General features: G+C 44.9%; 1 protein-coding gene across 2 annotated transcripts in view; it reads right to left on the bottom strand.

The window, feature by feature from the left end:
* Positions 1 to 1360: 1360 nt before the first annotated feature.
* The window catches only part of LOC141728082 (protein-glutamine gamma-glutamyltransferase K-like), a 51464-nt gene continuing 28933 nt past the window's right edge, over positions 1361 to 23891 (bottom strand). The window contains exons 6-7 of one of the 2 annotated variants that reach the window (XR_012578761.1): positions 23519 to 23627; positions 1361 to 18762 (exon numbers count right to left, since the gene is read on the bottom strand). The gene's annotated coding sequence lies outside the window, so the exon portion shown is untranslated. Of the gene's footprint in view, positions 23628 to 23891 lie in introns of both variants that reach the window. The other variant, XR_012578760.1, reaches the window with a different exon arrangement.

Genomic DNA, 23891 nt, shown 5'->3' with positions numbered 1-23891 from the left:
GATTTATGCCACGAGAGAAGGAAAAACAGCCACACGTTTGTGAGGGGAGGATCCATTCAGCCCCTCCAGCAGTAATTATTAAAAATATTAGAATATTTTATATTTATATTTATATTTATATATTTATATATATTTATATATATTATATTTATTTTATATTTATATATATAATATTTATATTTTAATATTATAATTTAATATTAGAAATATTAAATGTCCATGTCCTGGGCATGGACACAGGGAAATGCAATTTTTTGGGGAAGGACAGCATCTTAAATGCACGTGCAGGAGTTGATTTTTTAGTTTTTCTTTCTAATTTCCAGGGAAATCTGTGCCTCTGGTGAGGAGGAACTCGTGTGCAGCACTTTTGGTCTCACTCATTACAATAAGGTTTTATTTTAAAACTCCTCCTTTATTCTGGAGACAGAAAACCAAACACATCCCTCTCCCAAACAGGATTTTCTGCTCTTGGCTACCTCGGTGGGTTTTTCCAAACGTTGCCTTCAGAAATAAACTCATTTTGAGTTTTTCCCATCTTCCCTCTCTGTGGATTCAGAGCACAACCCTGGGTAGGAGCAGAGGCCTGGAAACTCCAAAATGAGCTCAGGGAAGGTTGGGAATCCCTGAATCCCCGAATCCTGCACTGGAATGGGGGAGCACAGAGGCTCAGGAGGGGTGAGAGCACCCCAGCCCCTCTGTGCTCCCCCATTCCCTGCCCTGGGGTGTCCAGTTTGTCGGCTGTTTGAGGGGCCTGGAAAAGCCCGGAGTGGCCTTGGGGCAGCCGCGTATCAAAGGACGAGAAGAGGCTTCAGTTCTTCTTTCGGTTTTTATGTTTATTAATTGTTTATCTAAAAGATTTTCTTTCGGCCCGACAGAGCTCTGCTCAGCAGTCAGCCATGAGCACACTGTGCTGCCCTCCGGGCAGTCACCTATCTTTATACCCATGGTTACGTGTACAATATTTATCATTTTTCCCCAATACCTTTCACCCTTATTGCCCAGTGCACTTTCAGTAATGACCAATCCCAAAGTGCCACCATCACCACAGAAGATGGAGGAGAAGAAGAAGAAGAAGAAGGACAGGACACGCCCCAATTCCTCCATCTTACTTCTCTAAACCCCCCTGTACAGAAATCCTAAACCCTGTGTTTCACCCACTAATTAACCAATCCCTTCACCATTCACCCGGTGAAACCCTCCTGTCCTCACACAGGTGTCGTCTCCTGTGTAGGATCAAAGTCCAGCCACCAGACACTTCTGGAACATTCCAGGACTCCCGAGCCCCCCAAGGGTGCTCTCGGTGACACCTCAGTCCTGAGGTGCTGAGATCCCACACTGGGGTTCCCTTTTCCAGCTGGGAAATGGCTGAATTCCCTCCCAGGGCTGCCTCTGGCCTTTCTCCCATTGTTCCCAGTTTGTTTTTCTTTCCAGCAGGAGCACGGGGCTGCAGTGCTGGATCTGCAAAGTGGGGATGACAAACACAGAGCGTCAGGCCCTGCTGTTCACCTTGGCCATGTGGAACCTCTCACCTGGGAGCCAAAAGAACGCTGAGGATTTCTTCTCCCGTTCCTTTTTATCCCCAAAAGTGAAAATTTCAAGGGAATACAGATTTCAAAGAGAGGTTTCAGGCCTTGCCTTTCACCTTGGCCCGAAAGTTTTTAACCCCTGATAATTTCAAGGGAATAAAGATTTAAAAGAGGTTTCAGGCCTTGCTTTTCATCTTGGGCATGTGGAAGGTTTTACTTGGAAGCCAAAAGAACTCTGTGGATTTCTTCTCCCATTCCTTTTTATCCCAAAAGTGAAAATTGCAAGGGAATAAAGATTTTAAAGAGAGGTTTCAGGCCTTGCTTTTCACCTTGGCCATGTGAAGCATTTTACCTGGAAGCCAAAAGAATTGTGAGGATTTCTTCTCCCATTCTTCCTACCTTAAAAGTGATAATTTCAAGGGAATAAAGATTTTAAAACAGGTTTCAGGCCTTGCTTTTCATGATCCTTTTGATCCTGTTTTACCTGGATGCCAAAAGAACTGAGTGGATTTCTTCTCCCATTTCTTTCTATCCTGAAAGTTTTTAATCCCTGATAATTTAATGGGAATAAAGATCTTAAAGAGAGGTTTCAGGCCTTGCTTTTCACCTTGGCCATGTTTTACCAGGAAGCCAAAAGAACTCTGTGGATTTCTTCTTCCATTTTTTCTATCCCAAAAATTTTTAATCACTGATAATTTCAAGAGAATAAAGATTTTAAAGAGTTTTCAGGCCTTGCTTTTCACCTTGGCCATGTGAGGATTTTACCTGTAAAACAGAAGAACTGAGTGGATTTCTTCTCCTGTTCTTTCTATCCCAAAAGTGGTAATTTCAAGGGAATAATGGTTTTAAATGAGTTTTCAGGCCTTGCTTTTCACCCTGACCATGTTTTCCCTGGAAGCCAAAAGAACTCTGTGGATTTCTTCTCCTGTTATTTCTATCTCAAAAGTTTTTAATCCCTGATAATTTCAAGGAAGCCAAAAGAACTCTGTGGATTTCTTCTTCCATTTTTTCTATCCCAAAAGTTTTTAATTCTTGATAATTTCAAGGGAATAAAGATTTTCAAGAGAGGTTTCCAGCAGATTTTACAAAACTGGGAATTAGACAGGGAGACAAAGACAGCAGAAAAAAGGAGGAAAAGGAAGGGAGGGATGGTGCAAAGTGTTTTTTATTAAACCCTCTGCACAGCAAACACTTGGTTATTGCTCACAACACAACAACACAAACAGCAGAGGGAAAGGGTGGCAGAGGCACCGGGCTGGAAATGAGCCAAGATAGCCCAGAACAGCAGGATTTGCTTTTTACAAAAAAATTGCACAGAAAAAAAAAAAATCACAGAGAAAAAAAAATCACAGAAATATCTGTGCTATCTTTTTTTTTACAGAAAATATCGCAGAAAATATTGCAGAAATATCTGTGCTCTTTTTTTAGAAAAATAGAGAAATATCTTTTTTTAAAATAAAAATTATCAGAGAAATATCTGTGATATCTTTTTTTACAAAATTTTTTTTTGTTTTACAAAAAAACAAAAATAAATCACAGCAATATCTGTGCCAGCAGAGGGAAAGGGTGGCAGTGGCACTGGGCCTGTGCTGAACAATATCCTCTATCCTAGAACAGCAGGATTTTCTTTTTACCAAAAAAATCACAGAAAAAAAATGTCAGAAATATCTGCGGTATTTTTTTACAAAAACACAGAAATAACTTTTTTTCTTTCCAAAAAATATCACAGGAGAAAAATCACAGAAATATCTGTGATATCAGTTTTTTACAGAAAAGATCACAAAAATATCTGTGCTTTCTTTACAAAAATATAGAAATATATTTTTTAACAGAAAATATTACAGAAATAATACAGAAATAATCTTTTTTTACAAAAATACAGAAAAAAAATCACAGAAATATCTGTGCTATCATTTTTTACAAAAATACAGACAGAAATGAGCCAATATCCTCCCTCCCACAACAGCAGAATTTGCTTTTTCCATCTTGCTGCCATCCCAGCTTGGCACCATCCTCCTCCTCTTCACCAACAGCGAATCCCAGCACACAAAATCTGAATTTTCCCATCATTTTTGTCCTTCCTGCAGGAGCCAGCCCAGCCCAGCCTGGCCTCACTTTGAGTGCCTGAGCTTTGTATTCTCCAAGTTTCACAGAACCGCGTGGCAAATGTTTGCTTTGGCCATCCCGATGCCTCAAATCCCCTTTTTGTACCAATATTTCCAATGGGAAAAGGCTTTAAAAAGAATGGGCACAAATTGCTGCTTCAAAGGTTTTATTGGGCTTCCAGCTGAGCGTTGCTCCTGCTAAGAATGGGGATTTGAAAATAAAATAAAATAAAATAAAATAAAATAAAATAAAATAAAATAAAATAAAATAAAGCAGCATTTAGGCTGCTTTATTGGGGTTTATTTCCTCTGCTCTGCAGCCCTGAAGGAGGGAGAGGAGCAGCACAAAGAACAAGGAGTAAAAATGATTTTTTTTCCTCCCTATAAATCCAAATAACTCTGATTTTTTACAGTTCATAAAGAGTGAACTCTAAGTTATCTCAGTTAGAGACAGGGATAATTTAGAGAGACAACTCAGGAAAATTCAGCTCAGCAGAAGTGAGATGGGCTTCCCATCAGTAACAGCCACACTAAAAATATTTAAATATTTTAAAATATCATTTTATGAAATATTTAGGAAATTGTGAGCAAACATTTTGTTGAAAATCCAGTTGATAAAATCTCCATTGTTTAAGCTCAGGGAGAGGCTTGGACATTACAGGGATCCCCTATAAATCCCAGTAACTATGATTTTTTACAGTTCATAAAGAGTGAACTCTAAGTTATCTCAATTTTGAGAACTCGGGAAAATTCAGTTCAGCAGAAGTGAGATGGGTTTCCCATCAGTGACAGCCACATTAAAAATATTTAAATATTTTAAATATTTTAAAATATGATTTATGAAATTTTTAGGAAATTGTGGGCAAACATTTTGTTGAGAATCCAGTTGATAAAATCTCTGCTGTTTAAGAGGCAGCAGAGCAGACAGAGAGGCAGAATCAGCCGGGCTGGAACTGAAGGGATTTACACAAAGATTTGAGGTTTTTGGGGATGATTTCCCTGATTTTAGAGCTTTGTCACTCCCCAGGGTTTATCAGCCCAGCTTTTAGAGTCTGCAGGGCCCTGGGATGGCCAGGACAGCCCAGTCCATCCCAGTCCATCCCAGTCCATCCCTGGTCCTGCTGGGAATCAGCTCTGGGCTCCCAGGGAAATGGAAATATTAAAGCTGGAACCCAACCTGCAGTGAGGGTGGGAGATGGCAAAGAAACCCTCTGGGAAGGTGGGGAAGGGCTGGGATGGAATTCCCAGAGAAGCTGAGGCTGCTCCTGGATCCCTGGAATGTCCAAGGCCAGGCTGGAGCAAACTGGGGCACTGCAAAGGGTCCCTGCCATGGCAGGGGTGGGTCTGAAATCCCTCCAACCCAAATCATCCAGGGTTCTGTGAGATCCCACTCAAGGCATTTTTTCCATGCCATTCACTGTTCCAAACACAGGGTTTGAGTGTGACATTTGGACAGGGATCTGCCTCATGCTGCTCAGCTCTGCGCTTTCCCCTGGCTGCCAGCTCAGAGCAGATGCAGATGAGCCACTGGTTGTGGGGTGGGGAATAAAAAACCCCAGACTCTGCATCCAAAACCTTTTCAGCTCAGTCTGAAAGCAAAGGAGAATTGCACTGCTGGAATCAGCCATGCCTCCCTGCCAAGGAAGCACTTTTTGGTGGAGAATAACCAGGAGAGATGGATTTGAGAGCTGTGAGCAAGAGAGGATCAGGAGTTAACGCAGCCCTGTTTCACTGCAGTGCCAAAGCACAGCAAGCTGCCCCTGATCCCTGGGCTCCCTCAGCAGGAATTTCCCTGCTGGCAGTGCCACCACAGGTCCTTTTCCTCACCTGGCACCTCCAGCACCTGATCCTGCAGGGCCTGAAGCAGATCTGACCCTCTCAGCAAGGAAGGGAAATTTCCATTTATTCAGCCATGGAGAACCAGGTCTCCACACCAGGGATTAACAACACTAAAGAGCTAAAACCCAGAAATAATAATAAAAGAAATAACAGCATATTAAAAACCAGATTTATTTATAACCCCTGCCTCACAATGGCACCTTTGGATGCTGATTCCCTGCACTTAGAGCGAGTTCATGAATCCATTGTGCAGACAGCGATGCCAAAGCCACATGAAAGAGGGACAAAGATCAGAGGCAGGGATGCACAGAAGGAAGAAGACAACTTGAAGAGTAAATCAGGGTTTAAAATTCAACCAGCACTTCTCAATTATTCAAGGTACTGTTTTTTTGACAAGGATTAGAAAATGATATTTCAAATGCATCACTTGAGCAGGATGACACCTTTTCAAATGAAGGGTTTCTGTTGCTGCTCCTGTTATTCTGTCTGGACTAAAAGATGACTTTCAAGTATTTTGCCTATCATTTTTAAAGAGGGGAGAAAAAAAAAATAGCAAGCCTGAAAGAACAAAGGCAACATTTCAAAGCCTTCAGCAGAGAAGGAAGTGCTTTCTAGCAAAAAATCATCCACTTGTGTCAATGAAACCTTTGTCAGGCAGCTCCTCTCCTGCCTTGGCCGCTGCAGCTGAAGACAGAAGGGAAAGAGAATCCTGAGAGAAGGGGGAAAGTCATGTCCCAGCACAGTGCCCTGCGTGCCCTCTGTGTGACACGCTGCCATGGAGAGGAGCTGAGGAGCACACACACACCTTCCACTGCCCTGCAGAGGCTTCAAACCCCTGGAAATTTGGGATTTTCTGTCCCCTATCCGTGGAGCTCCTGGAGAGGATTTTGCAGCAATAAGGAACAGTGGTATACAACAGCAGAGAGCATTTAAACAGCAGCAGAGAGCATTTAAACCCCTGGAAATTTGGGAGGCTGATCTCTTGTCCCCTACCCAAGGAGCTCCTGGAGAAGATTTTGCAGGAATAAGGAGCAGTGACAGTTAAAAGTGAGACCATTTAGACCCCTGGAAATTTGGGAGGCTGAATTTTGTCCCCTACCCAAGGAGCTCCAGGACAAAATTTTGCGACAATAAGGAGCAGTGGTAGTTAAAAGTAAGGCCATTTAAACCCCTGGAAATTTGGGATTTTTTGTCCCCTACCCAAGGAGTTTCTGGAGAAGATTTGCCGGAATAAGGAGCAGTGACAGTTAAAAGTGAGACCATTTAAACCCCTGGAAATTTGGGATTTTTTGTCCGCTACCCAAGGGATTTCTGGAGAAGATTTTGCAGCAGTAAGGAGCAGTGGTTGTTAAAAGTGAGACCATTTCAACCCCTGGAAATTTGGGATTTTTTGTCCCCCACCCAAGGAGCTCCAGGAGAGGATTTTGCAGCAGTAAGGAGCAGTGGTGGTTAAAAGTGAGGCCATTTCCAAAAGAACTGCAATTGCTCCATGTTTTTTCATGTTCCTCAGCACCAGGGCGCTTTGCAGTTCCAGAGGGAATGGACGCAGTGATCCACCTGCACCGGGCTCTGGATCAGCCCAGGGGAGGCTCATTCCCTCCTGCCCCTCAGGTTCCGTCTCACCCCATGCAGATTTCTCTTCTGACCCATCTGCGGTGCCATGGGGCTTTTCAACTTTTTTAGTTCAGGTCCTAAATTCATTTGGGGACTCTGTTTACTTTTCTAACAGGATTTTTGTGCTCCCATCCTCCTGTACCACTCCATCACAACCCCAGAGCTCACCGCTCCCTTCAGGGCCCCTTTCCAGGTTTTCCTCCCCCTGGCAGCGCTCCCTCTCCCCTGGAATATTTGGAATATGGCAGAACACGTTGTTAAACACGGCTTTAACACGAGTCAGCGCAGTTGCTCTGATAGCCATTACCCCTAACGAGCTCCCCCTCCAACCCCAGCCCCTTTTGACCTCCACACACCTGGAGACGTCACCCTCTGACCTATCCCCCATCTCTGACACGGGGCAATTATCAGCAATTTGTTGGCTTTGTTTTCCTTAGCACCCAATTATGCAAATAGCAGAGCAGGAATGGAGCTGCTGCGAGCTTGGAGCGAAGCGTTCCGTGCCTGAGCGGCCCTGCCAGCCCAGCCCGGTGTGCGGGAGCAGGAAATGAGAATTCAGGGAACGCTTATTCCCAGGCAATCTCTGCCGGGGTGGCAGGAGGATGTTGAATGCTTTTTGTTTTTATTAACTCTTACGAGAACCTGCAGCCTGGATGCTGCCCACTCCCATGCGCTGCTGGATATTTCATTTTCTTGTGCGCTCCTGAGCTTCCCACCCTGGCTGTGCACCCTCAGCTTTCCTCCAGGGACAAGGCAGGGCTGGGGTTCTGGTAAATATCAACAAAAAACCACATTTTCCACACCCAAAGGGGAGGATTTGATCCAAATCATGTGGAAGGAGAATCCCCCCATTTATTGCTGCACACAGGGAGTGGAGCAGAGCGGTGCCCACACTGGATTTTGAGCTTGAATTCGGTGTTTTGTTTTTTCTTTCCATGCTCTGTCCATGCCCACCTTGGCTTTTGTGCTGAAATCCACTGTTCTGTCTTTTTCTGTCCACGCCCACCTTGGATTTTGTGCTTGAATCCATTGTTCTGCATTTTTCTATCCATGTCCACACTGGATTTTGTGCTTGAATCCATTGGCTTGCGTTTTTCTGTCCATGCCCACCATGGTTTTTGTGCTGGAATCCGCCTTTCTGCATTTTCCTGTCCATGTCCACCCTGGCTTTTGTGCCTGAATCCATTGTTCTGCCTTTTTCTGTCCATCCCCACCTTGGCTTTTGTGCTGGAATCCCTTGGTTTCTCTTTTCCTCTCCATACTCTGGGCAGTTCACATAAAGCAGAATTTCCAAGTCCTATTCGGTTTTATTTTAATTAGTTTTTTGTTTGTTTGCTTGAAAGCAGAAGAGCTGATCCCATCCCACCCTTCCCTCTGTACATCAAAAGGTTTTCAACCCCCCAGAGTTTCATCCGCACCAAAGACAGGGACAAAAACCAGTGGATAAAGGACAAAAAACAGTGGATAAAGGACAAAAACCAGTGGATAAAGGACAAAAACCAATGGAAAAGAGACATTTTGGGCCCCTTTTCCCCACCTTTCTTCACCCCACTTGGTCTGTGGGATGTGTCAAGATCAGCATTGTCTCCACCAGTCCCCTGCCAGCCCTGTGACCTCACCACTTCCCTGGTAAGAGATTAGGACACATTTTCAGATGTTCAGGGCTATTTTTAGGCAGCCCCAGAGACACAAGGGGAGGGAAGGGGCAGGAGGGTTTTCCTCATCGTGGAACAATCTCTGTGTCTGGAGAAAGCACTCGGATTCATGTCAGAGCACAGAACTGCCCTGGGAAAGCTGGATCAGCTCCATCCAGCTGAGGTGGCACTGCCGGAATGGATTCCCCTGGGGAAGGGGCTGAAAATGCACAGGGGGGTTCTGGCCTGCCAGAAAAATACATTAAACCCAAACCCCAAATTCCAGAATAGCACATTAATCCAAACCCCTCAATCCCAGAATAACACATTAATCCAAACCTCCCAATCTCATAATGACACATTAAACTAAACCCTCTAAATTCCAGAATAACACATTAATACAAACTCCCCAAATTCCAGAAAAGCATTAATCCAAACCCCCCAAATTCCATAATAACACATTAAACCAACCCCCCCAAATTCCAGAGTAACACATTAAACCAACCCCCCAAATTCCAGAAAAAAACATTAATCCAAACCCCCCAAATCCTAGAATAACACATTAAACGAACCCCCCCCAAATTCCATAATAATACATTAAACCAAATGCCCCAAATTCCATAAAAACACAATAAACCAAATGCTCCAAATCCCAGAATAACACATTAAGCCAAGCCCCCCCAAACTGCATAATAACACATTAAACCACCCCCCCCCCCAAATCCCAGAAGAACACATTAAACCAAACTCCCCCAAATCCCAGAATAACACATTAAAGGTATCACTGCGGAACAAAGAATCTATATTTTATAAAGAATATATATTTTTTTTTAAATTTTTTTTTTTTGAATATCCAACAGGCAGCTCCAGCAGGCCCCTCCCAGCCCTGAGCCTGGTGATCTGCCCCCCGTGCCAAACGCAGAGTTTGCTTCCAGCCATGCCTGGCGCTTTTCCACCCAGGAACAGCACTCTGGATTTGGGAATGGCTCTTGCATGTCACGCTCGTGGGCATTTGGCCCACGCCAAGACAGCTTTGTTACCCAGCCCACAAATCCATGAAACCCAAGCCTGAGTCAAACTGAGACGCTGTGCAAACCCAGGAGGGCTTGAACGAGCTCCTGGAATAAAAGTGCAGCCCCTCCCCAGGCAGAGCTGTATTTTTAGGAAGCGGATTGAGAAATGTTTTCCTTGCTCCATTTCCATGTTTACTGGGATACAACATTGTTACACGGGATTGCATCAGAAAACACAGAAGCAGCTCCACGGATCGATCCGGCCACAAGATCTCCGAGGAATTTACTCCTCGTCTCCAAGGAGTTTACTCAGCACAAACAATGGCAAATACTGACAAGTGCTTCTCCAATAAATAAATACTGGGATTTGGATGTGTCAGGGAGTTTGGGGTGGATGTCAGGATCCTAAAACCTTGGATGTGGCCATTTATAAAATTAGAGGATATAATCACATCCAAGTGAAATTTGTTGTATTTTAGGGAAAGTTTCTATAACTGAAATAATGATGGGACCATCCCTCCCTGCCACTCCAGGGAAGGAACTGCACTCCACTTTAGGATTTCCAAAGCCCAGAAATCCTTTTGAGGTCTGAACTCACATCTCCAGCCAGCCAGAATTCCAGGGAATTGATTTCCAACATAATGGGAAACATGGCAGCTCAAAAATGGTTGGCTTGAACTTGGGATCTCTTCAATAACATAGAGAATAAAAATGTCCAAGCGTTGCCTTTCAGACATCTGAGTGGCCTCTGCGTGTAATCAATTAGAAACCAGCTCCATTCCACAGGAAAATGGCTCTGGCTTGGCCAAAAGATAATTTTTGTGAAATAGGTGAACTAATTTTTCCCAGGTCAAGCATATCCTGTGACTCCTTCCCTGCTCTCTCTGCTCCTTGCCTTGTCTTGCCAGTTAATTTCAATCCATTAGTCCAAAACCTGTCTGAAAATGGAATTTTCTCTTCAGAAATAACTAAAAAATAATATATTATATAATAAAATCATATATATATATTATAAAATATTGATGGAAATTATTCTGACTGGGACAAAAATCCCAATAAAATGGCAGCAACAACCCTGATATGAATTCATTTGCATGCAGGAATTTCCAAGTCCTATTGGGGTTTTTTAATTAGTTTTTGTTTGTTTGCTTAAAAAATTAAAGAAATATTTTATTGTAATTTTTTTCCTTCAACAGACAGCAAAAAAATTTACATTGTGAGGTTTCCAGGTGGGCAGGCAGGATGCTGTCAGCTCCATTCCCCCACTGAGCTGAATTTTTCTGGCAAATCTCCTGCAGGCTCCAGGAGCAAGTTTGATTTTGCAAAGAAATTATTTTGTATCAGAAAATTCTCTGGATGGAAAAGGGCCCAGCATTCCCAGTCAGGCAGAGTGGGAACACTGAATTTCAGGGGGATTTGTTGCAAGGCTGCTTTTGCCATTAGTGACCAAGCACTGTGTGCAGGAATAGCTGGGAATTAAGGGTTTAATAGCAGGAATTAATTACTGAAGTAAGAGGCAGGGTGGATTTATGAAGAATACGAGAAGTTGTGGCTGCCCCATCCCTGGAAGTGTTCAAGGGCAGGGCTGGGATGGTGGAAGGTGTCTCTGCCATGGCAGGGGTGGGATGGGATGGGATTTAAGGTCCCTCCCAACCCAAACCATTCCAGATTTCTTTGATTCTGTGAAATTTGGCTCTTGCTGTGAAGTCCTTTAGAATTCCAACCCCACAAAGAGAAGTGGTTCGTTCAAAAGCAGATTGAAAAATGGGCTCAGAGCTTCTGTCTGCCATGGCTTTGAGGCAGGAACCACTCAGCTCCTGAGCGCCTCGTGCTCTCATCAGGACTGTGGATCATCTTCAGAGAGTCGGGGATCAAACCCAGCCAGAGCTGCTGCGGTTCAGCCCCAACACCACAAACAGCACCCAGAAATTGTTGGAATTCAGGGCATCCCTCTGTCTGTCCTGGATTGCCCAAATCCTGCTAGGATTTGGGCACAGAGCCCAGAACACCTCAGACTTTGATTCTGATCCATGGAAAAAATGACCAATTTTTGTATGAAGAATTACAAGTCAAGAGAGTTTAAGTAGAATAATAGATAGTCAGGGGGTGAAAAAATAGATTTTTTGGGGTTTTTAGAATGGAGGTTCAGGGAGCAAGATCTGGATCTGGGCTTTCTCCTTCTTCTTGTCCAGCCTTTCTCCTTCTTCTTGTTCTCCATCTCCTGCTGTGATGGTGGCACTTTTGGATTGGTTTAGAGTAGAAGCTCAGTGTCTAACATGGGTGATGGGGATTGGGAAGTTATGGTAAATATTGTACAGGTAGTTTTAGTATAAAAAGATAACTGAGTGCCTCTGTCTGTCCTGCTGAACGGACCTCGGCTGGACAGGAGAAAGAATTTTATAGATAAGAAACAATAAACAACTTTGAGAATGAGAACTGAAGAGTTCTGACTCCTTCTTCGACCACTGGGCTGGGAAAAAGAGATTTTCCAACTCATTTTGGAGTCACTCTGAGCAGCAGAAGTCTTGAGAGTGGAAAGCTGAGCAGCTGCTGCCCATGCTCAGCCCCTGGTGTGCACAAACAACCCCCAAGTTCTGCCACGATGTTTAACGCGGAATTTCTGGGGAGTTATGGCAAATATTGTACATTTAGTTTTTCGTATAAAAAGGTAACACTGCTCTGAGGCCAGGCAGAGTGGCTCTGTCTGACCTGCTGAACGGACCTCAGCAAGCCAACAAAAAAATAATTTTATAGATAAGAAACAATAAACAACCTTGACACCAAGAATTGAAGAGTTCTGACTCCTTTGACAACCAGGCTGAGAAAAGAGACTTTCCAACATCTCAGAGTCACTCTGAGCAGTTAAAGCCCCGAGAAAAAACCAGCCCTGAGTCCAAGCTGCTCCCAGAGCCTCCCCTGGCAGAGCAGGGAGAGCCTGGGCTGTTCCCGAGCCTGGCACACCGGGATAATTCGGGAATACAGCACAAGTCCAACAGGAATTTGTTCCTCCTCCACCCTGTACGTGGCAGACGCTCTGTGGGGACACCCAGATGAACTTTTTCACCTGAATTAGAACAAAGTGTTTTGCTCTTCTCTCTCGGGTTTCCTTCTCCTCCCTCCCCACCCCTTTCCCTGTCCTTATTTTAATGCACAAACCAGGAATGGCTCCGAGGGCGCCCTGCCAGGGCACAGCTCGCGTTCACCTGGCAAAGGCTGGGCTCCTTCTCCTGGCTCCAATTAAAAACCAAGACAAAAAGGAGGAGCCAGGAGGTCCTTTCTGAGCCAAGGCATCCGCCCAGGGTGTCCAGACTTTATAGGAATTAAATTTATGGGAATTAAGGCTCCTGGTACTCTCTTGCTCTTCCTTTTGCTCTGGAAGATGTTTTTATCACCCTTGGTACCGGGGTAAAAATGTTTTAAAAGGTTGAAATTATGAATATTTTAGTATTATTTTCTTTTTGCTTAATAAATAAAATAGAAATAGTTTAGAGATGTGCATTTTAATGCAAAAACAAATTTTTATTTCTGGTCTGACAGCTAAGTGAGAAATGCTGGGAGGGAATTCAGAACACAGGGCCTGTGGGGCTCTCAAATCCAGCAGCTCATTCCTAATTGTCTCATCCCCAATAAACCCATCATCTTTAACTGAGCACTTTGCAGGCCTCACTGAGGAACTGGGAGCTGCTGCTCACTCCCTAAGGGTGTTTCTCTGTCTTCAGGTGGCACAGAGAAACACCAGCAGAGCCTGGCAGCAGTGCTGGGGGGATCCTCCCCCTCAGCCAGATGTGCAGCTCTGCTTTGGATCCTTCACCCCAGCCAGATGTGCAGTTTTAATCTGGATCCTTCACCTGAGCCAGATGTACACATCTGCTTTGGATCCTTTACCTGAGCCAGATGTGCTGCTGTGATTTGGATCTTTCCCCTCAGCCAGATGTGCAGCTCTGCTTTGGATCCTTTACTTGACCAGATGTGCAGCTCTGCTTTGGATCCTTTACCTGAGCCAGATGTGAAACTTTGATTTGGATCCTTCCCCTCAGCCAGATGTGCAGCTGTGATTCGGATCCTTCACTTCAGCCAGATGTGCACATCGGCTTTGGATCCTTTACCCAAGCCAGATGTGCAGCTCTGATTTGAATCCTTTACCTCAGCCAGGTGTTTTGATCTGATTTTGATCCTTCCCCTCAGCCAGATGTGCAGCTCTAATCTGGATGCTTTCCCTGACCCAGATGTACAGCTCTTGTTTGGATCCTTCACCTGACCCAGATGTGCAGCTCTGCTTTGGATCCTGTCTCTGAACCACCCTCCTGTGACCCTGTCCCCCACCCCTGTCCCTCACACCGATTTCTTGCCCCCACTTCTCCCCACTCAACATTTGAGTTCTGGCATTTTTCAGCGCCCCCAAATCCCTTTCCCCTCCGCATTTCAGTCCCCAAACCATAATTCCAGCACATTCCAAAGGTGGAATCTGGAAGAACAGAGCCTTGAACCCATCCCTGGCACTCCCTGCGGTGGAGCTTCCCTCCCGCAGGTGAGGTGAAGCCTTGAGCCCTCATTTCCATTTCAATAAAAGCCAGAACGGGAATTCATCCCGCGGATCGACGTGGGAACGGCTCGGAGGGCAGGATGAAAGAAAGCAGCGCTTCTTCAAATTCCAAACTGCTTCGGGCAGGGAAAACCGCCAGGTCCTGCCATTGCTGAGCGCCTCGGATCCCTCCAAGGGCAGGGATGGAGCGGGGACAGCCCAGAGCTCCCAGCCCTGCCGAGGCACCTGCTCGCTCCCAGCAATCGCGTTAATTAATGATTAATGATTAATGATGATGGGGCTCTTGGAAACAGTTTGTTTTAGCCAAGCATCACACTCGCAAATGACTCAGAGCAGTCGGTAATGGCTGGGCACCCGCCAGCAGCGGCAGCGCAGAGGAGGCAGCCTGGCTCCGGGGATTGCTGTGCGCTCCGGGGGAATCCGGGATATCCTATGCAATGCCATAACAAATGCCATGGGATCAGGAATTCGGGATACCAAAGGGAATGCCGTGACAAACCCCATCAGGAATTCGGGATAGCCAATGGAATGCCATGACAAACCCGGGCTGTGAGGGGATCAGGAATTAAGAGATACCCAATGGAATGTCATTACAAATGCCATGGGATCACGAATTAGGGATCCCCACCCGCTGGAATGCCACTACAAACCCCATCAGGATACCTGCTGGAATGCCACTACAAACCCCAGGCTGTGAGGGGATGAGGAATTCGGGATACCCAATGGAATGCCACTACAAATCCCGGGCTGCCATGGGATCAGGAATTAGGGACACCCACCTGCTGGAATGCCACTGCAAACCCCATCAGGAATTAGGGATACCCACCCCCTGGAATGCCATTACAAATGCTATGGCATCAGGAATTAGGGATACCATATGGAATGCCATGACAAACCCCAGGTTGTGATGGGGATCAGAAATTAGGGATACCCACTGGAATGGCATTACAAACCCCATCAGGAATTAGGGATTCCCGCTGGAATGCCATGACAGACCTCGGGCTGCCATGGGATCAGCCCGCAGCTGATCAAAGCTACTGTTGAGCAATAATTGGAATTAATAATCAGCATTAATAATCAGCATTATTAATTGGCATTATTAATCAGCATTAATCTGGGCCCAGCTTGGATCAGCCTCTTCTGGGATGCTGGAGAGCAGAAAGTGAGAGTTGGCTGAGTGTCCAGGGCCCTGGGGCAGAGCAAAGATCACCAGGAATCACATCAGAGCAGATAAATTTCTGTGAAATCAGAGCATTTGTGCCCTCCTGCTGTCACAGCTTTGGGGACATTTCCTCGTTCTGGAGGTAGCGAGGAGCACTCTCAGAGCAGAGGATTTGCTGCACAACAATTTGAAAACTTCTCATATCCTCTGATTACATTCCCTCCTGAATGATTAGCACGCCTATTTTTCTGTGAGATTTCCATCTTTCCTCCGAATTCGTTCCCTCCTGAAGAATGACCAGCACACCTTTATTTCTGTGGGATTTCCATCGGAACCCTCCTCCAGATGTGGCTGTACCCATCAAAGGACCGGGATAACCTGCTGCAAGCACTTCCCCCTCCGAGCAGGGGTGAGGGGAGGTCGGAAAATGCTGGGGGACAGGGAGTGACTCACTGCATGTCCAGACAATCAGGCTGGACCCAAAGGTGTCAGACATCACCTAATAGTGGAAATGAGGAAACCCTGATAAGATAAAGTGCAAAGGGACTCGGTAACTCCACAACTTGCAGCAGCCCAGAAGCCCAAAAATAAAGATGAAACAAGGACCCAGAATGAAACAACACAAACCTGACCATGTCAAACAAAGCAGCAAAACAAGGCAGAGTTCCCGGAAGGTTCTGGAATTCTGCCTCCCTCCCTTAATCTGCTCGTGGAACCCTTCCCAGCTCCTTTCCCTGCTGGCTGTCCCTTATCTGGGCAGCAGCTCATTCGGCAGGAATGACTGAGAGGGTGAAATAAATGTTGGCAATCTGAAATGTCCCCAGGTGCCAGCTGCCAGCCTGCAGGGGAAGGTGGCACCACAGGGGACACCAGAGTTGAGGTCAGGATGAAAATACGGCACAAGCCCTGCCCGCTTGTGGAAGATCCCGGGGCACAATTTGCAAGGCTGGGAGCGTACACTGTCCAAACCTGGGTTATTTATGGCCACCCTCCCTAAAATATTGCTTGGAAAAGTGAATTTTGTGTTCTGCCTGCAGGCCCAGGAGCAGCACCATGGGAGCAGTGGCCCCAGGGCTGCAGGATCCTGGGAGGAGAAATGTCCTTTGTCACCTTGAGCAGCACCTGAACACCCTCAAAATGAAAAGAGAGTGATAAAAAATAATTTTAAAGGGATTTATTTCAATCCTAAACTTTTCATGTGTTTAACATTCCAAATTTTAGTCCTGTTTTTCCCCCATAATGCTCAAAATTCCACATCTCCTCTAGACCCCTGGAGCTGTGGATTCCAGCTCTGCATTCCCAACACAGACATGCAGGTTTGTAGGATCAGGAACCAGGAATGAGCAACATTTAATTAATTTCCTCTCTTATTATCTGTACTTAATTCTGAACAGTTGGTGAGTGCAACCTTGAAGAGTATTTTGCTGAGGAATATGAAGATTTTTCAAAATCAAATATTAATTCTAGTATCCCCCAGTATCCATATAGAAACCAATGTTTCCACATAAAATGAATTCTAAATAATTCTAATAAATTCTAAATAATTCTAACAAATTATTTTTATTTCTAAGATAAATCAGAGCATGGGGATGGAAAGGCAGGGAGATCCTGGGAAGCAGAGCTTGCCAGCTTCTTGTATTTTCCACTCATTTTAGCAATAGAAGCCCAAATCCTCAGCATTGTGCTTTCTGCCATTATTAAATCAAAGTTTTCCAGCGGTACAGAATTTAATACTGCATCTCTGGAAGGGGAATCATGGGGGAAATTGTGTTTTCTTTACCTTTCAGATACAATAAATAGATAAAAGAGTGAAAAAGGAAAGTTATTCAAAGAACCAAAGGCTCCAGCTCAATGCAGCCAAGACAATGTACTGTGAGACAGATCTGGAAAAGAGATATCAGAGAAATGTCCACCAGCCAAAGTTAATATTTGCACAAAAAGGGTGACTCATTTCAACTGGGATTTCCTCTCCTGGCCACTTATGGAATATCAACTGTGTCTCCATCGAGTTTGATGCAACAGCTTCCATCTGAGAGTGAAAAAATGTGCAGCTCAGGTAAGGAAGGTTTTATTTTTGGGCCTGGATTCTTCCCCTGTGTGCAGCTTCTGAAGTGTTCACGGAATGTTCCTGTCACCCAAAATTCCAACACAGGGAATTGCTCAACTCATTTTATGCTGCAGCCACTTCCTGATCCCAGTTAACCCCCAGGAATGCAGCATGGAACCAACACACTAAATTCTCAATTTGGAACTTCCCAAATAAAAGCAGAAATCACCTCAGGAAAAACAACACTCCAGATTTCTTCCATTTCCCTAAAGCACAAATTTAGTTCTAAGCTGTTTAAGGCAAAGGGAGGCACTTCAGGGCAATTTCAGTTTGCTCCGGGCTTGATTTTGGAGTTTTGGAGTTTGCTCATTGTCACACAGGTGGAACATTGAGAAGCTTCACCTCACAATAGCACACATGATACCTGGAGGTGCTCAAAACATTCAGGAACATGTCAGGAAAACACCCAAACTCAGGTGTAGCACAAGAAAATGACACCACCTATTTAATGTCCTTCTGGCTCTGAATTTTATAATTTCAATGTCATTGAATGTATTTTATTCAGTGTATGAGGAATTCTTCCTTCTCCTGCAGCCTGCAAGAAGCTCCTGAACAAAAAGGATTTTTATCCAACTGCATCCACAGAATGGAATGAAAAATGAACAATCAATTAACACTGAAAGAAAATCACAGCTGTTTTTCTTTTTTTCCCCCTTTTTTTTCCTTTCTTTCTGAAAATCACCGTCAGGAGTGTGTTTCACGTAAAATACAACAGCTCTGGGGACATTCGCTGGGAGAAACAAAAATCAGCAGAAAATCTGGCCTTGATAATTCAGAATTAACTTCTGAAATTCAGAATCTGAACAGAAATGAAGGACAAAACCCTGCTGTAAGGTGCTGAGGGAGAAGTTGCGTTTCTGTCTCTGACTCCACTCTTACCTGCTCATTAATATTTTGGATTCTCCAGAGCAGGCACTATTTTCCAGAAGTACAGAGTATTTTAGTGCTCAGCTTGCTGCTCTTGGCACTGGATAAACACTGGGTCACAGTTAAAAAAAGCACATTATGCATTTAATCATGTCGATATGGAAAGAGTAGGATTTATTAAAAGCACCTAGATAAGTTCCAGGCCTTACTCCCATTAGCTTCCAGTGGTGACTCACGAGCTGGTTTTATGAACTGTCTGGAAAAATCCCTCTGGGATCCCATTGCATCTTTAAGCACATTTTGTAAATGTGACCTGCTGCTCCTTCCAGCCCTCAGAACAACCGGGTGATTCCTGTGGGGATTTTAGGAATGACAAGAATAAACCAAATAAACCAAATAAACCCAGGACACCCCGCTCAGCACCCATCCCATTCTTAAATCCATTTATTTCTGATTCCCTTTTTGTTGACATTCTTGCTATTTCATTAGCTGTCTAGACTGTGCTGCAGGTAAATACGGGGGACTTTAAAATGGGATTAAAAAAAAAAAGGTAAATAGCGGAAAATATCGAAGGTGTTGCTCCTGCTGCCCTGAGCCTCTGCAGCGCTTGGTCAATTTAGGAGGGTGTTTCTGTGAATGCTCAGCCTGAAGGTCCCTGAGGATTACTTGCTGCGTGAGGAGGGTGGTTGGGAGGATTGGTTAAGGACGGAGTAGCTCGGGGATGGAGTAATTTACACGGATTTTATTCCTTAAAACCAGCCCCGCTCCCGGCCCCGCTCCTCCGCCCACTGGCGCCTCGCTGCCGCCATCTTGGCGGCGGCGAAACGCCGGGCTCTGATTGGCTGCTGCGCCGCGCACCGACCAATGGGAGGCGAGCTCGCTGTTGCCATAGCAATGGCGTGCGAGAGCGGCTGCCCGGCCTGCGCGGAGTTCTGAGGAATTAAATGTGAATTATAACGCTTAAAACGAGTTCTACCCGAATTATAACCGAGTTATACCTGAATTATAACAGCTACAACTGACTTATAACTGAATTGTTGCTCCGTCCCGTCCACACTGTTTCAATTTTTCCCTTACTAACGAATTCAGTAGCTCACCCCCCCAAAAGAATCTATAGGGACCTTGTGGCTGTATGGAAACACAGTCATTAATAACCATACGTTCATACATATACATATGTATGTGAATAGCGCATAATTTTATTCCAGTGGGCCAATTTTGCTTTAATAAATAAAATGTTATGAAGGGAGGGTGGTCAGCTTGTTTGGAAGAACAACACTGGCCGGCGGCAACTCAGCTTTCCCTGGCTTTTTCACAGCTATGAACTGCTTGATATTTTTGGCTCGGGTCTATTATTATAATTTTTTTTTCCCCTTTTAAAAAATATGAGGCAGTAGGCTTCCTCCCAAGACACACTCAGGTGGGGCTGCTTCGAGCTGCTGACTTTCCCCTGGGGCACCTCATTTTGGTATTAAAAAAAAAGGGGAAAAAAAATGGACAACTCCCCTGTGACACACTCAGCAAAGCTGAAATGGCCCCGCTGTCCCCTGCCCGTCCCTCCAAGGCTGTGCAGCCTCATTACATCCCTCCAAAACGCTTTTAAAAGGCTGCAGATGGAAGAGCAGTGACATTTATCACTTGCAAATGAGGGCCCTGCCGTCACCTCCAAAGGAGAGTTACATTCTGTAATGCTCATTGCTGGGTATTTTTCTGCTGACTTTATACCCTGAGTCTCGGGGAAAATGAGCTCCCTGTGCTCAGTTTTATTGCTGCAGGGTTGGAGTGGCTCTCCAGGGGTGGATTTGGAGCCCCCCAAATCTCTGTGGGATTGTTTTAATTTGCACACATCACCTGAACGAGCAGAATTCCATCACTGCTCTTCCATCTCCCCACCAGGAATTGTTTTCCCTCATGTTTGGCCTTTCTCAGACCAGACTTTTATTGTATTTGTTCCACCCACAACTGTGCTAGGCCAGCCTGTCAGGTTGAGGTTTGATTTGAGTCAGACAAAGTTTTGACTCAAGAATTTTTGTAAAAATGATAAAACTGTTTGAAACCAGTCCATCGATGGGGAGCGGGGCCAGCTTCAGCTTTGTGCTGAGAACCAGTGTCAGCTGCACAGTAAAACAGAATTTATCAAGAATGTTTGATCTCTGTAGTAAAGAACATTATTATCCCTGTTCAGGCATTCATTTCTGTTTTGTTTGCTCTTTTTTTTTCGTGGCATAACATTTCCAAATAGATGGGAGTGAGGAAAAAGGGAACAAGCAGTGTTGGAGAGAACATGAAACACCAATCACGATGGGAGTGCTGTGTGAATGCAATCAGAATTAGGAAATTCAGGAAGAGCCACCAGATATAAAAGGGTGGAAAGCAAAATGTGGAATTTGCTTTATCCTTGTAGCTGGGGGTTTTAGTGGTTCAGGTGATTCTTCTGTATAATTTTAATTTAAAAAGTCTAAATCTCATTTACAAAGGAAGTAGCTGTTTTGGCTCACTAGCTAGATCTGGAAAACGAGGAGAAAGATTCACGTGGAACAGATTTTTTAGACAGTTTAGGAAATTCTGGGTCCACTTTTTACCTTATGACTGTAAAGCAACTGCATAGCCTGGAAACTTCTTTCCCAAAATACCTCCTGAACTGAGGTGCTTAAATATAGGCAGTGTGAAGAGTTGCCCAAAGCTTGGTTCCAGTGCTTCCAAATCCCTAAAAAATGAAAATCCCTCGTGCTGACATTGGGCTGTGGGGAAAGAATTGGAGAGAGGAGGAGAGAAAGCCCCAGCAGCTCCATTCATGGGGGGGACGCAGCCCCTGCCAAGTGTCATTATGAAAATTCTTCCTTTTCATACAATATTAAACTCTCCTCTTGGCAGGTCCCCTGATGCAGGCAGTGTTTTCAGTGAAAATACACGAGGCACTGAATTCTTTAACCTCAGTTCATTTCTCATTATATTACTCTGTTAATAGTCCTGGGAAATGCACAAAAACCCCAGAGCTGTGTCCGAGCTCAGCGGGGATCTCTGCCTGTTTAGGGTGGCCCTTGGCAGCCAGTGAGCAGAGAAAAGGAAAAACCATTTCTGCAATGGGCAGAAGGCTCAGGAAAGGTTGATTTTTGTGAATTTAATTGGGCATTGAAGCAAGGCCATTTGGACCTCATCTTTCTCTAAATGTCAGGGGTTTCAGGTTGGGATCATTATAGAATAAGTGCTGGATTTGATTCCTCCCCAGATTTAAGATTTTATTTAGTTCTTGTAGGCAGCAAAAAGAAGTTTGACATGGATTAAGTGTGGAGTTTGCCCCCAAGACGTTCCACAATAAATGACAAACTCAGTGTTTCTGCTCTGTCACAAACATAAATCAGAGCTGTGAAAGGACACATGGAAGTGTGACAGATCCCAGTCCCCTGCAAATTGGGGTCACCAAAGCTAACATGAGGGTGTTTCAAATACACCTGCTTTTGCTTGTTGCTCTCAGGAGCAGCCTCACAGTCAGCTTTTGTGGCTGAAGTCACCAAGTGAAACTGGGCAACTGCAATAAATTTATTGCTTATGACCACGAGTGTAGCTGCAGGAGACTGGATGGTGATTTATGGTGGTGTGCCTATAAATTTTGGTCCTATCTCCTGGTCTGGGTGTATTTCATCCAGAAATATTTGATTAATAATATTTTTTTTTTTTCTCAAAACGTCAGTTGATCTTTAGTTTTACTGCATCAGCCAAAGAAGTTGAAAAATGTCTAAAACTCCTGTTGAATATTGTATTGATTGCAGGTGAGCAGTGGGCAAGGCCTCTTGACCAGGAGCTTTTGCACACCCGTGTGAAAAATGAGGAAAGGAGATAGAAAGGTTTGCTCAGCATTGTGCAAAAATCTGTGGCACAGGTGGAAAACCATCCCTGGTGATGTTTGCCCAGTCCCTGTCCTCATTCCTGCCCTGCCTTCTCAAGGCAATACTGAATTCGTAGGTTGCTGTGAGATTCTGTCCCCCAGCTGTGTGTTCTCAGCACTGCCAGCCTGGGAATCCTGCTGGGGATGGGGAGCAGGGAGCTGCACTCACACCGAGCTGCTGAGGGCTTCTCTGTGTCCTGTGTCCAACAAACACAGTGTTCCTCCAGCATCCCTTCTGATTTCTGCTCTGCAACAAACCCAGTGCTCCTCCAGCATCCCTTCCGATTTCTGCTCTGCAACAAACACAGTGTTCCTCCAGCATCCCTTCCGATTTCTGCTCTGCAACAAACACAGTGTTCCTCCAGCATCCCTTCCGATTTCTGCTCTGCAACAAACACAGTGTTCCTCCAGCATCCCTTCCGATTTCTGCTTTGCATCCTGTCCCCAACACAACCCACTGCTCCTCCAGCATCCCCTCTGATTTCTGCTCTGCCTCCCAACACAACCAGTGCTCCTCCAGCATCCCTTCTGATTTCTGCTCTGCAACAAACCCAGTGCTCCTCCAGCATCCCTTCCGATTTCTGTTCTGTCTCCTGTCTCCCCAAAACCCAGTGTTCCTTCAGCATCCCCTCCAATTTCTGCTTTGCATCCTGTCCCCAACACAACCAGTGCTCCTCCAGCATCCCTTACAATTTCTGCTCCCACTGACTCTTGCAAATGGTTGTTCTGAGCCAGCACAAACTAAACAGATGTTTAAATGTTCATTCACTCTTTTTGTTTTGTTTTATTTTTGTCCCCTCATTTTGATTTTAGTTCAGACCATGACAGCTTTAGGTTGGGAGTTTTTGAGACCATTCACGGCTCCACTCGCAGCACCTCGAGCAGCACCACAACCTCTATTTGTGCATATCTCCAGAAGCAGCAGGAAAAAAAGTTCCATTTTCCAAAAATTCCTCCCACTTCCTCTTCCCTGCGTGTGCCTCTAACCACTGCTGTAAATGCAGTTAATTGAAATGGTGTTTGTTTTATCTTGAATAACCTTGTAATTGATTGAGGTGGTGGACAGTGAGACTCCAGAGTCATTTACACACCTGTGCACGGAGCACTCGTTTCTGGGAGCCTTTCCACTGCTTTTTTTTTTAATTTTTTTAAATTTTTTTTTCCTCCTGAAGAACTATAGCTCCCTGTCTGTGCATGTTTGTATATATCTATAGATACTCGCCTTCATATAGATCTCCCCACAGTCCATTCACTCTGGCTGCCACTGTCCATTTGCTGCTCCTTGGGATCTTATGTTACCTGGGCTGGGGAGACTCCTGGCACTCTTCCCTCTGAAAGAAAAACAGCCTGATTTGGGGAGTGCTCCTTCTGCACAAGGCCCCGATTGTGCGCCACGGCCCAAAAAGTAACAAATGCACTTTAATTATGTTGGATGCTTGGTGGCTGGCTTTGCAAATCTTTTATTTGTTTTGAGAAGTGCCCCAGCAGCAGCAGCAGCAGCAGCAGCAGCAGCACTAAATTTTGTGTGCATTTGGGGAGCCTCACGGGCTTGGGCTGGGGGAGGGAGGACGGGCTAATTAACTGGGCTGCTGTCA

The sequence above is a fragment of the Zonotrichia albicollis genome, unplaced genomic scaffold, assembly GCF_047830755.1.
Source record: "Zonotrichia albicollis isolate bZonAlb1 unplaced genomic scaffold, bZonAlb1.hap1 Scaffold_83, whole genome shotgun sequence".
NCBI lineage: Eukaryota > Metazoa > Chordata > Aves > Passeriformes > Passerellidae > Zonotrichia > Zonotrichia albicollis.
The sequence above is the reverse complement of the archived record's forward strand: the minus strand, read 5'-3'. Positions and strand labels throughout refer to the sequence as shown.